Genomic DNA, 15300 nt, shown 5'->3' on the forward strand with positions numbered 1-15300 from the left:
ACTCCACGGCAGTAATTTGGTAAATAGAGAATTACCAGGACCTGAAGGATTCTGGACCTGGCCAGCTGTAATTTGCTCTGGGTAATCACTATTCTGCTGCTTCTCTCTGCTAGGTCTGAAAGTGCTGTGAATTTAGAGTAGGAATCAATTAAACAGCAAATAGGTTTCTTTGTCAAAATCAATTAAGCCCTCCTCCCAGCCAGTGCAATGGTCTCCCTGGAATTTCATATTCTGCTTGGCTGCCGTTTCTCCAGCAGCTTTTGCTGGATAACGTTGATGTTTTATGGCTTGATTTAAATCATATGGATCAATGCATATGCATACCTTATTTGGATTTTTCAATTACAGTCGTATATTTAGCCTAAGTGAATTATCTGGGTTGTAGTTGCAGCTACACAGAGAATTTTTCATAATGCCCAATTCAATCTTTGCCTTCTCTGGAAGCATAACTGATTTCTTTGGAGAGTAGGATCATTACAGTTGTTTTGCCCTTCTTGCTGCAATCTGAGGCTTCCAAATGGGCTGGACCAGAAGTTTTCAAACATCTTCAGCCTGTGAATTCTACTTTAGCTCTGGGTAGAGATGGAAAACCTTTGGGAGCCAGTGCTGTGGATCGTGCTGCTGGATGGGGTGGGTGTGAAAGTCATTTCCTAAGTCACTTTGGGCTCCTTTAAACTGGCTCACAGCCCCTCACATGCCCTCCCCTCCCCACAGCTCTGAGATCACAGGCTGAGATCTCTGACCTGCATCTCTGCCCTTCCACACCCATTGCAACTGGATTTAAAAGCATCCTTTTCCCCAGTGGCTGTTGACCAACCCGAGTCCCTCTGCACCTCTAACCCCCCAAATGCCTTTGGGAATCTGGCCCTTGGTGTGCCTGAGTTCCCACGTCACCACTGAAACAGGACTTTGGCCCCTAAATATCCCAAGTGTCTTTGTTTTCCATATCATTCTCCACAGATAATGTATCACCAGTCACTGCCTGAGAGAGGGAAAGAGTTTGAAGCCAAGCTCTGGCTCATCTTTAAATCAGGAGATCTAAGTTAATACATAAGATACTAATGGCTGGAGCTGTGCCAGGGCAGGGTCAGGTTGGATCTCAGGGAAAGGTTCTTCCCCCAGAGGGTGGTTGGCACTGACCAGGCTCCCCAGGGCAGTGGGCACAGCCCCAAGGCTGCCAGAGCTCCAGGAGGGTTTGGACAACGCTCTGAGGGACAGGGTGGGATTGTTGGGGTGTCTGTGCTGGGACAGAGTTGAACTGGATGGTCTTTGGGGGTCTCTTCAAACTCAGGATATTCTCTGATTGCATTCTATGATTTCAGTTCTAACATTTCTTTCCCTGTGAGTGCTCAATGATGGTGTTAAAGGGTTTTCTTTGATAGTCTGTGATATTCTCCAGCTCAGCTGTTCTTGCTGTCAAGTAGCAGATTCCTGAGCCCACAAAGATGTGTCCCCTTGTGCACTTCAATTATATCTGAATTCTTATTATTACCTGTGTGAACCATTTCTGAAAGTTAACCTTTCTCTCCAGGCTACTTTTGAGATGTTTGATGACCATCAGGCTGTGGGTACAAAACCCACCAACCACTCATTACCTATTTAACTCCTAAAAACAATTACTGCAGGTCAGTGACATGTTCCCTGTTGCCACCCAGGGGAGCTCTGTGTGCAGACCAGACACTGCCAGCAGGGGGAAAAAGAATTGCAAAAAGGGGAATTTCACTTGTATTTCATAGTGTTGGAAATTACTAGAGACTAAGAGGTCCAGAACAATGAAGCAGCTACCTTGTGTTTGAATTTAACTCCAGGGTTCCAATTCTGATGAATTAAATCTAAAAAGGGGGCAATTGCTAAAATGGTGGGAATGATTGATTTATTATCCCATGTGACAGCCAAACCCAAAGTTTTTCAAAGAACTTTGGAGAGCTGAAACAACACTCCCTCTCCATCTTCCAAAACTCCAACTCTTAAATATTTCCTGTGGCTCAATGCACAGTTTTGCATTTAATGCAAAACTTTCCATGCTGAAAATGGAAGCCTGGGGTTACAAACTACTCAAGAAGTTGGTGTCATCTGAATTTTCTTTCTGCTTCAGTGGATTTAAGGGATCAATCACCTGCCCAGGAAAGTGCTCTGGCCATGGGCAGTCCAAGGAGACAGCCTGGATGCCCCCACGGTAAATTTGGCTTTTTCAGCACTGTGAAGCTTTGTATAAACAATTAAGTGTTCCCTGAAGCAAAGCTGCTTCCCAAGCCCTGTTCCTACCTCCAGGCTAATGAGCCTTTCTCAAGCTTTTGCTCTTGGAATTAACAAGGGCCTAAAAATTCCTCACTGATGAGAAAAATGCCAAGGGCAAGGAGCACAGAGCTCCTGTCCTGGAGCACACAGGGCTCAGCCCAGGCTCAAAATCCTGCTCAATCTCATCCCCATCCAGAGCAGGGACAGGGATGGGTCTCAGTTGCCACAGGGCTCTTCCAACCACCCCTTCCCAGGAGGTTTTCCCCCACCTGCTGCCAGCAGGGATGTGCTGCTTGGCAGATTTCGGGATAAGATGGTTCCCCAGCCTTACAGGCTTTGCTCCAGTGGGATTTCATCCCTCAAGCAAGGGGAACAGTGGAAGGAACAGAGCTGCAAAATGCTTCTTCCAGACCGTGCTTTGGAACTGTGGAGCTGCAGAGTGGAACTGGGATCCCTCCAGGACCGGGGAGAGGTGAGCTGGGCTTTCCTGGATCCCAGGGGAGCATTCCCAGGCTCTGAGATCTGGGCACAGAGGTGTGTTACCCTATTTGGTGAGTTAACATTCTTTGGCTCCCCTCTCTTCCCTCACTATTTTTCCTCTGCTAGCTGGGCAATCAGGACAATAACCTTTTGGGAACCAATTTACTCTTACCTGGGGGAGTGGGGGAACACCCAGATTTCCATCCCTGGGTGATTCATTGCTGTTATTGCTGCTGGGAGATCAATGAATCACTTTAATCCCCTGAATCCCCACGTGCCAGTGATTGAGAGGGGGATTCAGATTCCTGCCTGCATTAGCATATGACTTTCCCTTTATCACTTGGATGCTGCTGGGATCCATTTCCAGAGCTCTGAGAAGCCTCTGCCATCTGTTAATTTAATAATTGCCTAATGTTGTAACACACATGCACTTTAATGAAGCAATTTCCCAGTTCCCATCATAGAATCTATTTAATCTGTCAATATTTCTTTATAATGCCTATTTTCTCAGGCCCTCTTAAAAAACAGTGGCATGGTTACAATAACTTTCAGTTAAGCCTGGCCCTTCATCAGCCTGGCACAGTAAATATTATATAATCCCCATATGTCTGAAACAATCTGGGAGGTTTTAAAATATTAAAGTGGCACATCCTCACTCCAGCAAAACGACCAGCTTGATGGTGCAATTATCTACTCTATTAATTATTATCTGGTCTACTTAGAATGTGAAAACTATTCTTCAAATGGCATGAACTGGGGCGAATATAAATTAAGAAGGGTCAGGTTGAGTTTTATGTCCACTGCAACTCTGAAAAAATTCAAAAAGAATAGACCAGGATGCCAAATAAATATGGGGGGTGCCAGGAGAAAAATGGACTTATTTCAGCACAGTCCTGTCTGTGCTGATGCTGCTTTGCCTGGTCTGCAATCTTACATGAAGCTCATATCAGTGAAAAGGAGAAATAAATAAAAGCATCATTCCTTGTTCCTTACAGACATGTAGAATGTGGTTATTGTACGGGAAATAAAAGCCTGAGGTTTATTTGGGAGCCTTTATTGAGATTTTTAGTGAAATCTCTCCTAGCCCCAGGTTGCACTGGCTGGGAGAGGCCAACAATAACCCTGACAGCCTCACCCGAGCCTCTCACTGTCATCATTCCTGTCTTCCTGTGCAGGTTCTGCCTTTGGGCAGCTCTGGAGTTACACACACAGAAAGTTTCTCATAAGTGCACCAGAAGCCAATAGGAATGAGCCATATTTTTGGCCATCTGTGCCACATGGTTGGTATCTGGCTGTCATCCCTTTGCTTCCTTCCTCCCTGGTTCTCTGGCAGGGGCCTCCATCCTCCTGGAAACACTCAGGGCTCATCCCTGTGGTTATTATTATCATCATCACTTGGCTTTGCTGCTGAAAATCAAGGTACCAACAGCTCAGAATCAACTGCTGGGACTTCCATGGTGTGTCAGGGAGGAACTTTAGACTGTGAAAAGCTGCAAGGCTAAATCCACCTCCTTCCCTCTTAGGTTCCTTTATAATCCAGTGGGACATCTCTCCCATTTCAGGCAGGCAGGTGGGACTCATCCTCCCCTCTGGCATCCCAAGTTTTCTCAAAGGGCTTCAGCTCAGATGACCAGCTGAGTCAGCATCTGACTTCTACAAGAGCAAGTCAGGGCAGCTGGTTCTCATCCTAAGAGCTGATCTTGGTCTAAATGAACCCCTTCCACATTCACAGAACCGTGGAATGGTTTGGCTTGGAAGGGACTTAAAGACTGTGTCATTCCATCCAGGTGCCATGGGCAGGGACACCTTCCACTGGACCAGGTTGCTCCAGTCACTGCCTCCTCACCTGGATTTGCACCTTCCCACCCTGCAGCCCCCGTGGTGTCTCTCCCCCCCCCACCCTGCAGAAGGAGCACACAATTTTTTTCTTGTTTTGTAGCAGCAGTTGAGAGACTCATGAAGGACTGTGCTGGAAGGCTGTGGTGAAAGGGGGAATTAAATGCAGATTTCCTGAGCAAAAGGCACGTGGGCGTTGGGCCATGTTTCCTCTTTAGGGATGTGAGTTCAGGATTTGTAGAGTGCTTTGAAATCTCCTGGGATGAAAAGCTAGTGTAAATGTGACAGCTATTATTATAAACTCCCTCAGCAAACTTGAACTTGCCCAAATGTCTATTCATAAGCTTATAAGAAATCAATTCCAAATAATTGCATTATGGCCTTTGTATTAGTGGATTTTCTACAGTAATTGACTTTATAGAAAAAGACATCTCTCAGCTTAGCAAGGAGTTTATGCCCAGCCCACTCCCAGGAAAATTACAGGATTCTGTGTGTGAAAGCATCTCTGACAGAGTGATTGGGAATGAAAAGCAGCCCTAACAATCCTGCAATTACCAGCATCCCCTGGGCTAATCCAACTAACAAAGTGTTTAATGCTGAATTTTGTGAGGATTCAGACAAATCCTGAAGGAGACAAGAAGAAATACAAAGAGAAGATGTGTAGCTTAGGGTTAGGGGGGTAAAGGTGTGCAGGCATTTGTCATTCTAGAGTTGCAATAATGAATTGTCGCCTCCCACCATGAATTTGGGGGTGGAAATATCCAAGAGACACCAAGATTTATCACACTAAAATCCCAGAAGTACTAAAATTTCAGCATGTGGGTAAGTGGCTGTGACCTGCTCAGAGTCTGTGCCCCACGAGACCTTGTGGGGACTTTGTGCTTGATGTCCTTCAGGCTCCAGCCTGGAATGTTGCTTTGGTCCCATTGTGGGAAGATTTGGGGCAATATTATCACTTCCTTGTGCTGCTCGTAGCTGAGCAACTGGGATTCAGGACACCCCTGACTGGGTGTGTGGGATGAGGAACCATGCTCAGTATATTTGTAACCCAAAGGAGGAGCAAGGAACTGGCCTTCCAGGGCATGGCCATTGAGGTCACAGAATCACAGAATATCCTCAGCTGGAAGGGACCCACAGGGATCATCCAGTCCAGCTCCTGGCCCTGCACAGACACCCCAACAATCCCACCCTTGTCCCTCAGAGCATTGTCCAAACCCTCCTGGAGCTCTGGCAGCCTTGGGGCTGTGCCCACTGCCCTGGGGAGCCTGGGCAGTGCCAACTACCCTCTGGGGGAAGAACCTTTCCCTGAGATCCAACCTGAGCCTGCCCTGACACAGCTCCAGCCATTCCCTGGCTGCTGTCCCTGGTCCCCCCAGAGCAGAGCTCAGTCCCTGCCCCTCCTCTGCCCCCTATGAGAGAGTTGGAACTGCAGTGAGGTCTCCCCTCAGTCTCCTCTTCTCCAGCTGAACACACCAAGTGCCCTCAGCCACTCCTCATGTGGCCCCTGCAGACCCTTCCCCATCCTCATGTCCCTTCTTTGGACACTCTCCAACAGCTTTAGATCTTTTTCCTATTGTGGTGCCTCAAACTGCCCCCAGGACTCGAGGTGGCAGAGCAGGACAATCCCCTCCTTCAACCTTGGTGATGTTCAAGCCCGTGTTCCACAACCACTCTGTTGTAACAGAGCAGCTCAGTCGGGTCATGGGGACTGAGGGAACACCTCAACAGTCTGGTCTGGGGCTCTGGGCAGGAGAGTAAACCCTCTGAAGAGGGTTTACTCCAGGCCTGCTACATCCCAAGTGGGGCCACCCATATTTCTTCCTTTATTACATCAGGATTGGATGTCTCCAGCCTGAAACCCCAGGAGATGGTCCATAGTGCTGCATCCCAGCCAGAAGGTCCATAGTGTTCCATCCCATCCAGAAGGTCCATAGTGTTCCATCCCAGCCAGAAGGTCCATAGTGTTCCATCCCATCCAGAAGGTCCATAGTGTTCCATCCCATGCAGAAGGTCCATAGTGTTCCATCCCATGCAGAAGGTCCACAGTGCTGCTTCCCAGCCAGAAGGTCCATAGTGTTCCATCCCATGCAGAAGGTCCATAGTGTTCCATCCCATGCAGAAGGTCCACAGTGCTGCTTCCCAGCCAGAAGGCTGCTTTGGAGAAACAGGGCATTGGTCAGCTGCCCCCTCCAGCTGGGACCCCAACCAAACAGGTGACTGATATAGGGAATTACCAAAATAAAAAAAAATTGATTAATAGCATGGACTTACTTTTTAAGTTAGAAGTAGGAAAAAAAAAAGAAATCAGAGATCATAAAAGATAAAATAAAATCCCCAAGTCAACAATGTTAAAAGTAAACTGAGCCGCTATCTGAAGAAAATCTGGGATTGGGTTTCCACTGTATTAGCATCAAATTCCTTCATTTAGCCATTGGAGCATTTTTACCTTATCTGAATATTGTATAATAATATTTTGGACAGTTTTGAAATCTTTGAAATTTTGAGTCAGGAATTGCCCAAAGGTTTGCCCTTTCACAGACAGACAAACAGTGATGTGCAAAAAGAAAACTATCATGTTTCCTTTGAGTGGAAACGCTCTGAAACTTCTGCTGGCTCGCTGAGATTGCATTTCCAGTGAGGGATCCTTAGAAAATAAAAGGATTTTAGGAGAAACTTGGTTACAGAAACCCGGAATTCCTACTGTGGGGCCACGTAAGAATTACAGTATTCCCAAGAGAGATGTCTGGCTGTCAGTTCCATGTCTGTGCACATGTAATATTCTGTACTAATGGATTGGGAAGGCTCATCAGGATCTTTCCAGAAAGCTCATTGAGGAAGCAGCTGAATTCAATCCACTTCCCATAAACATTTTGATTCGAGTCTTATTCAAACATGTAGTTCCAGGCAGTGTTTGGAAGCTGATCTTTACACCACTAAATGAGTCCCTTGAGGGAAAAGCCTGCTCCAACTTCATGTATATCCCTTTTGTTTTTTTTTCAAGCAAACAAGGAAATGAAGTTGTGCTGAACATAAACACACTGAAACCCGAAAAATCAATTTCTTCGGTGGTTACGAAGAGTCTTCCCCGCATTCATAACAAAGCCAAGATTAATTGGAGAACACTGGTCGTTAAGGAGAAAAGAAAACGACAAGCCTGTGCATGGATTCCATAATAATTAACATTCTGCCTCAGTAATCAATAACTCTAAGCAGCTTAACAAGGAAGGGGCTGCTCTAGGAGCAGCTTAGCAGCTGGGACAGACCAGCTGTGCCTGGGATTGTCCCTGTCGTCCCTGGGGGATTTGCTCTGGAATAGCACAAGCACTATTAAGGTTTCTGGTGCTTTTTGCATCCCAAGGGTTTGAAATATTGCCATGGCACAGCCTCAGCCTCTGCTTTCCCTCTTCTACAGTGCAGGGCAGGGCACGGAGAAGGAACCTCAGTCAGACCGAGGTGTCAGTTTTAACTGTAGGTACCAAAAGCTTCAGTTCTCTCAGAGATTTCCAGTCTGGAATTTCTTCTTCCAGTTCGAGACTAGTGCAGGTATAGCACAGAGAGACAAACATGTTGTCTAAACATAAAGCTGGCTGTGGTTTTGATCATATTTGAGGCACCTGTACCTTTTACCCACCTCTGCTCCTCCCTTCCTTTAAGCACAGCAAAAGTATCACAGGCTGAGACAGGAATACAAATAGTGTCAAAAACATTGGCACACCTCTAAAACCCCAGGGATCTGAGATGAAATGAGAATCCAGGGGAAGCAGTAATAAATGTGAAATAACTTTGCTTGCAGTCTCATATTTATAATTTCATCTGGAGTTTTTGCAAATATGTAATTTGCGGAGCAGCGTCTTGGTAAAATCAGAGCGTCTCAACGTCTTAATGCATTGAAAGGGCCCCTGTGAGACCTCACCTGCGTCCTCCTCAAATCCTTCCACATGCTTCTGTCAGCAGAAAATACAATTAGGAAAAAGCTGCGAGTTTGAAAAGGTGTTGCAATAAAATAAAATAAAATAAAAAAAGACCTCAGGAAGGCTTTGGAAGCTTGATAGTAATCAAATCTGCTGCAGAAAAGAAAATCAATGTTGCTATCTTTGTATATCAACATAAACATTTTTATTTCATTACAGCAACGAGAAGGACAAAGTGCAATGAATCAAGAGGGATTTCGGGAGTGGAATGAAGATGAAACAACCCAGCTTGTCACTGTTCCCGTCTGGTGAAGGATAACCCTGTCTCTCCAAAACACTGTAAATCTTTCACCCTAAGAGCCTTTGCAGCCCGAGGCAGGAAGGAGATCAGACCTCCAGCAACAACTCATGGCCAAATTACTTCCACTTCAGCAGCTCCCTAATGAGGAGTATTGATTTGGGGTTGTGTGAGGTGGACTGGGCTGGAGGTGTGCAGATCCCTGCCTCCTGAGGGCTCCCTGTTGCCAGAGGTGGGATCCAGATGTTCTTCAGGAGCCTGTGGGATGGGGGGCTGCCCTGCTACCCCCAGGGGTACCAGGGAGGCAGATGTGAGGTGCCAAAGGACACAGAGGACTCCAGCCTGGTCCTGCCAACACTCCATGGACAACAAGGGCTTAGGCCAAGCTCAGGAGCTCTGAGAGCTGGAGTGGGACTGAGGGCCAGGGTGGGACTGAGCTCAGGAGGTCTCAGTGAAGCAGCTGCAATCCTGCACCCCCTCTTTGGCAAACAAAGCAAAGTGTTCCCAAATACTCTGTACAGGCTGAATGTCCTTCACATAACAAGTCAACAAACACAGGGAAGCAATGAATACATTTGCAGAAAATGGGTTCGGATCGTGGACGGAAGGACTAAATCACTGAATAATGTATTAATGCCACCAGCTCTAATGTGAATGAGGAAAGAGAGATTTAGATACATGAGCAGGTCAGGCATCAGAAATTTTAGTTTGTGCAGAGTTTGGAGCACAGAATGTAGACTCCATTTCAATTAAAAATAATCTTATTAATTTATGTTTTAAATTGCATGGGAACATACCAATGTTCTTGTAGCTATTGCAGAATAAAACCGCTCTCCTTGACAGCACAGACTTAGAAGCACCTTCCCCACAGTTTTTTGGGGCTGGAGGACAGGGGTGCTGACCACAGGGACCTTGGACAGGCTGCAGGAATAGGCTGATGGGAGCCTTACAAACTTTAATAGATATAAAAGCAAAATCCTGTCCCGGGAGGGACAGCGGGTCCCAGCGCTGCTGGATCCAGGGAAGGCTTTGCAGAAATAGGCCCTGAAGGAACACCAAGCCCCTACAAAAGCTACATTACTAAGGGTGCAGGCAGTGGGGCAAGGGAGGGGATCTTTGCCCTTTTCCTGCACAGGTGAGATCCATCTGCAGTGCTGGGATGCTTTGGCTCCCAGGGCAAGTCCAGTGGGTCCAAAACCAAATGATCAGGGATGGAGAACAGGACATGCAAGAAGAGTCTGAGTGAGCTGGGTGTGTTCAGCCTGAAGGAGAGAAGGTGAAGTTGAGATCTCCTGAGAACCTGCAGTGGCCTGGCAGGAGGGTGGTGAGGAGGCTCATCCCAGAGGTACGTGGTGGAAGGATGAGATTCCAAAGGTTGGAACAAGGGAAATCCTCATTAGACAGAAAGGGGGAAGAAATCACCCTGAGGGTGATCAAACCCTGAACCAGGGGGGCAGGAGAGGCTGTGAGACACCCAAAACTCAACTGGGCAGAGCTCGGGGCAGGTTGCTCTGATGGGCTGGAATGGGAGACTTTGGATGCTGTGATACAGGTGCTGGACCCGGTGCTGTGATTCAGGTCCAGCCATCAGGTCTGAACAAGGGACAGGGACAAAGTCCTTGAATTGTCATGTTGAACCTCTGACCATTCCATGGAAGCTGCAGCTTTCTGTCATGTAAAATGACCCATGTCTGCAGGGCAGACAGTGAATCCCTTCCTCTGCACCGAGGGAATGTTCAGGGCAGCTCCAGGAGCAGAAGTGTTTGTGGAAAGGTGCCACTTGCCCCTGACTAACCAGCCCTCTCTCTCTGGGATATATGGAAAGCCTGTTTTCTCAGTGTGTTAAGGAAATCATTTTCATAGCCCAGAGCACTTTTATCCCAGTGCTTTTCCACACAAGCTGGCCCACAAGCAAACATCTGGATACCTGGGTGACTTCCTGCACCTCCTTCAGGCTGCTCCCTCTTGCCCATCCCTTCCCTCCTGACCAACACATCTGCCCCCTCTGCCCTCGATGGCTCTGTGACCATCACAGCCTTTTGCTCTCACTTTTAGCTGGCCTGAAGGTTTCTCCTCCACAGCTGCCACGAGGAGCTCTCCAGATGGGGTCTGTGTTGACTGCAAGGTTGGGAATGGCTGTTCCAACTCTTGCTTTACCTTTGCATCAACAACAGCTCCAAGGCTTTCAAACCACTGCCATCACTCAGGGCTCATCTGATGGGTTATCAGAGCTGCTCCAGTCAAATTCAAGTTCTGACAACACTGTCACTTATCCAGGATCTGCCTGGCAGCTCTTGGAGGCACCAGGATTGCCTTCCATGGCACTGTCCCCTCTCTTTTTAAATAAACGTGACATCCTTTCTGCTCCTCCAGGCTGGAAACTTTCTTTTCTCTCTGGGCAGCTTCTTTCTTTTACTCCAAGGTCTCAGGAGGCTTTGGGAATAAAGAGTCCAACAAATTAGATTGGTTTCAGCGAGTGGCTGAGCCTGCAGCGGGGATATTGAGTTTTTGTATGCTGAGCTTTAATTTCTTTCTCATCCTGTAAGCTGTGCAATCTTTTCCCAGCTCTTAGCCCTGAGAGCAATGTTGGGATACTTTCCTCTGCTCTGACATTGTTAACTTCTCTGGGAGGAGGAGGAAAGCAAAAAAAAAAAAAAAAGGTTGCCTGCTTTGGGCTCTCTCTAGCCCAAGAGCTCAGGTTGATTTTTGCTTTGGAGGATTTGCAAAAAGGTTTGTGAAACCTCAGTTTCTTCTCTGGCACAAATTAAGAGATGTAAGACAGGTGGGAGGTCATTTCCTACTTCCAGAACCAACATCCTTTGATCCCCTCTACCTTGAATAAAGGTGGTCCAGACAGCACAAGTCCTCTTCCTCCAAACCACTCTCAGGTAAGAGCAGATGGAGGCTGAACATCCCCAGCAGTAAATCCATTCAGAACCCTCTTCCAGCATCATTTTAATTATCTCAAATGTAAGTACTGAAAAGAGGAATAATTCAGAATATATTTGTCTCTTTTTAAAGCCAGGTTTCCGAGTGCTTTGACACACAGAGTGCACCCCAGAGCTCCAGAACTGCACTCCCCAGCCAGGAAAGCTTGGGAAAAAGCTGTGGAAAATCCAGGTTTTCACTAGCCCAGCAGGGTCAGCCCCATCTCACCCCACAGATGCTGCTCCACCCATTTCTTGGAGCCTCTCATGAAGAAGATGCTGTGTTTGCACCAGACAATCTACTCCAGTCCTCCAGTGCCTACAAAAATTAAGATCTTCCAAATGAGTAGAGTGAATGTTTCATGACTCCCCACCTTCCACACACATGGCAAACAATGTCTCTGTCTTTGCAGCAGCCTTTTCCATCTCTAAGGAATATTTCTGCATCCTTCCTTCCCTTTGTCTCCCCTGGCTTATGCTGAAAAGACCCAGTTTGTACATCTTCCTTCACAGGTCCTGTGAACTAAATGTGGAATTACAAGCAGGAATCAGGGATGCATTTAGCAGGGAATGAAACCTGTGTCTAATTGATATTTTCCTTCACAGAATCACTGTGGAGTCAGCTGAGCTTCAGTGAAAATCACTGCAAATATGTGTAATGATTATTAACAGCATGGCCTAAACCTAATTACCTTCCTTCAGCTGCAGCCCGAGGACTTCTTGCCACTGCAGTCGAGCTGGAAAGGCTTCAAAGATTGAGTTCTTCTGCTTCTAAATTTCATAAACACAAAAATGTTGTGCAAAATACGCTGAAGGATCCACCTGTAACTGGCTTTGCACTGCAAAGCTGTGCAGGAATATGGGATGATGCATGCACTGCTCTTCACAGGATTAAGAGTCACTCCAGGGAAAAGCTCACCACGGAGCTTCAGGCTGGGTTTCTGTGAAAGGATCTTACAGAGGCTCTGCTAATGATGGCCCCTTCTTGACTTTACTGAGCTCCTTTGCTGAAGAGCTGAGCAACAAGAGTGCTGGGATGAACCCTGGGTACAAAAGAGAGCCTTAAAATATCCCAGAGATAGTTTAAAGAGCAGTTTGGACACAATCCTAGAGACAAATATATGCAGCTGAGACCAGGAGCCTTCTAAGGAGCAAATTGTAAACAATACATTTTTAGAGTTAAAAATTATTCTAATGTAATGATATCTGTTCAGTCGATGTTTGGGAGTAAACCAGTGTGTGAGTAGTAAAACAATAATGTACTTTAAACCAAATTATTAGTAAACAAATCAGTCTGGTGGGTAATGAATGCATGATACATTATTCATTTCTATTATCCAAACACTTCAGTAGCTCTCAGAGTGTGGAGATAAAGCATTCAGAATACAGTATCCACCATCCCAGCAAACAGTCTCTAATGTGATATTAAAGTTAAAAGAGAAGTGACGTGTGTTCCCCCGAAGCAAAGTATTTGAGTAATCCTGGAATGAATCCATCTCATGCCTCTTTTTAAAGCTGGGGTTATTATTTTTTTTTTTAACTAAAGCACTTTCATTACATCTTGAGTGACACATGGTCCTCACTGGGGTCCCTCACCAAGCCGTGGATTTCTCCCAGGACGTCTCAGTAACACGAAGTGGATTCGTTGCCAGCCTGGTCCTGCTGCCTTCCCTCATCCCACCTGGGGAGCCTGGCAGGGATGAACCAGACCCCAGCTCCCTTCCCACTCCAGCAGCCAGGGCTGTGCCCACCCTTTCCAGAGGATAAAAGCCACATGATGCCAAGGGATGATACAATAAGAGCTGCCCTCATTCCTGTTGTCACCTGGTCCATGTTGGGATGGGAAGGAATGGGACCAGGATGAAAGGTGGGGGAGTGGGTTGCTGCCCACAGCCAGGACACCCTGCCACTGATGCCTTTTGCAGCCTCAGGATGCTCTGCCCTGTGTGGGGGAGGGAGAACATGGCCCAGCTTGTGGGTAAATTCATAGAATCCCAGGATGGTTTGGGTTGGAAGGGATCTTAAAGCTCATCTCATTCCACCCCCTGCCATGGGCAGGGACACCTCCCACTAGCCCAGGTTGCTCCAAGCCCCGTCCAACCTGGCCTTGAACACTTCCAGGGATGGGGCAGCCACAGCTTCCCTGGCAACCTGTGCCAGGGCCTCACCACCCTCCCAGGGAGGAATTTCTAAATCTCTCCTCTTACAGTTTAAACTGTTACCCCTTGTCCTGCCACCATCTGTCCTTGTAAAGAGCCACAGACCCCGTGGGGAGGATATCAGGGGAGGAAGTTTGAGATCCTGTCCCCTTCCCATGCCCCCAGCAGACACTGCTCTGCAGCAATCCCAGGGCAGGGACTTCTCTTTCAAACCCCACAGGTCCCGTCTGAGGGAGGTGATCACCACCAGGATTTATTCCTCTTCTCCTGTGCCCCTGTTTTATAGCAGGATGTAAAAAGGTGATGACTTCTGAGGCTGATTTCATCCCTCCTGTGCTGTAAATGGTTTTGTTTCCCAGCAGGGAAGCCAGAAAGAACAGACAGGGAGATGCCAGTCAGAAATTGTCACTGCAAATGCCAGTAGCCTCTCAGATCCAGGGCCAGAGGGGATCTCAGCAGATCATGAGAAAACAGACTCAAGTTGGAGCTGGGGAAGTTTAGATTGGAAATTAGGAAAAATTTCTTCATGGAAACAGTGGTCAGGCATCAGAAGATGCTGCCCAGAGAAGTGGTGTTCAAAAATCCTGTGGATGTGGCACTTGGGGACATGGTTTAGTGGTGGCCCTGGCAGTGCTGAGGGAATGGTTGGACTCAATGCTCTTGGAGGTCTTTTCCAACCTAAATCATTCTGTGATCTCCCTGGTAAGCAGAGCAGGGCTCCTGGGACAGGGCAGTAGGTCAGGCCAGCAGTGACTGGTACTGGACTGTCTCAGTTTTGGGGTAGACACCCTGATTACACCACTGCAACCCCACCCTGTGAATGGAGTGACTGGTTTTTACTGCCACTTTTCCAGGTTCCATAACCCAACCCAATCAATAACTTTGTTTTGAAGCACATCACGTGTGGTGTTCTGGAACATTTATTATAAAATACCTGTTTCCTTTTTTGATAAAATCAATTATTTCATACTGAGGAAAGCAGAGACTGAGCAAGAAATGCAGCCACCTTGCTGCTGAGAGGTTAACCCAGCGTGGTCTCTGCTCCATCAGCAAGGCCATCAGGGTTTTTCCCCCTTTGGGTGTTTCTAAGTCTCAGGTTCTTAGTCCACTGGAAAGATTTGCCAGCCAGTTTAGGTCTGCCTTAGGACTTAGGCAGGTTTACTGGGAAAACATGGGTGATGAAAGCCCAGGAGGGTTCCTGCCTTCAGGGGACTCACAACGTGATGTGGTGATTCATGATGCAGGGACCTGACTCTTCTCCCAAACCAGGACATCCCGAGAGCTTCCAAACTCCTTTATTTCTCTCCTGCTGCACCCTCAACAAAACCCAAACATCCCAGGCCCCACACAGCCCTCCCCTGCCTCCAGGCTGGGGCTGTTGCTCCCCTTGGTTCTGTGGGGAGAAGGAAACTGGTGAGCACCAAATAGGAGAACCACGGTTATTGTGGCAC

General features: G+C 47.2%; 1 protein-coding gene across 1 annotated transcript in view; it reads left to right on the forward strand.

Moving 5' to 3' along the window:
- The window catches only part of ZNF341 (zinc finger protein 341), a 151167-nt gene extending 149952 nt beyond the window's left edge, over window positions 1-1215 (forward strand). Inside the window, exon 16 of the mRNA XM_064674304.1 lies at window positions 1092-1215. The gene's annotated coding sequence lies outside the window, so the exon portion shown is untranslated. The remainder of the gene's footprint in view (window positions 1-1091) is intronic.
- The last annotated feature ends 14085 nt before the right edge of the window (window positions 1216-15300 follow it).

Source organism: Pseudopipra pipra, chromosome 17, assembly GCF_036250125.1.
Source record: "Pseudopipra pipra isolate bDixPip1 chromosome 17, bDixPip1.hap1, whole genome shotgun sequence".
Taxonomy (NCBI): domain Eukaryota; kingdom Metazoa; phylum Chordata; class Aves; order Passeriformes; family Pipridae; genus Pseudopipra; species Pseudopipra pipra.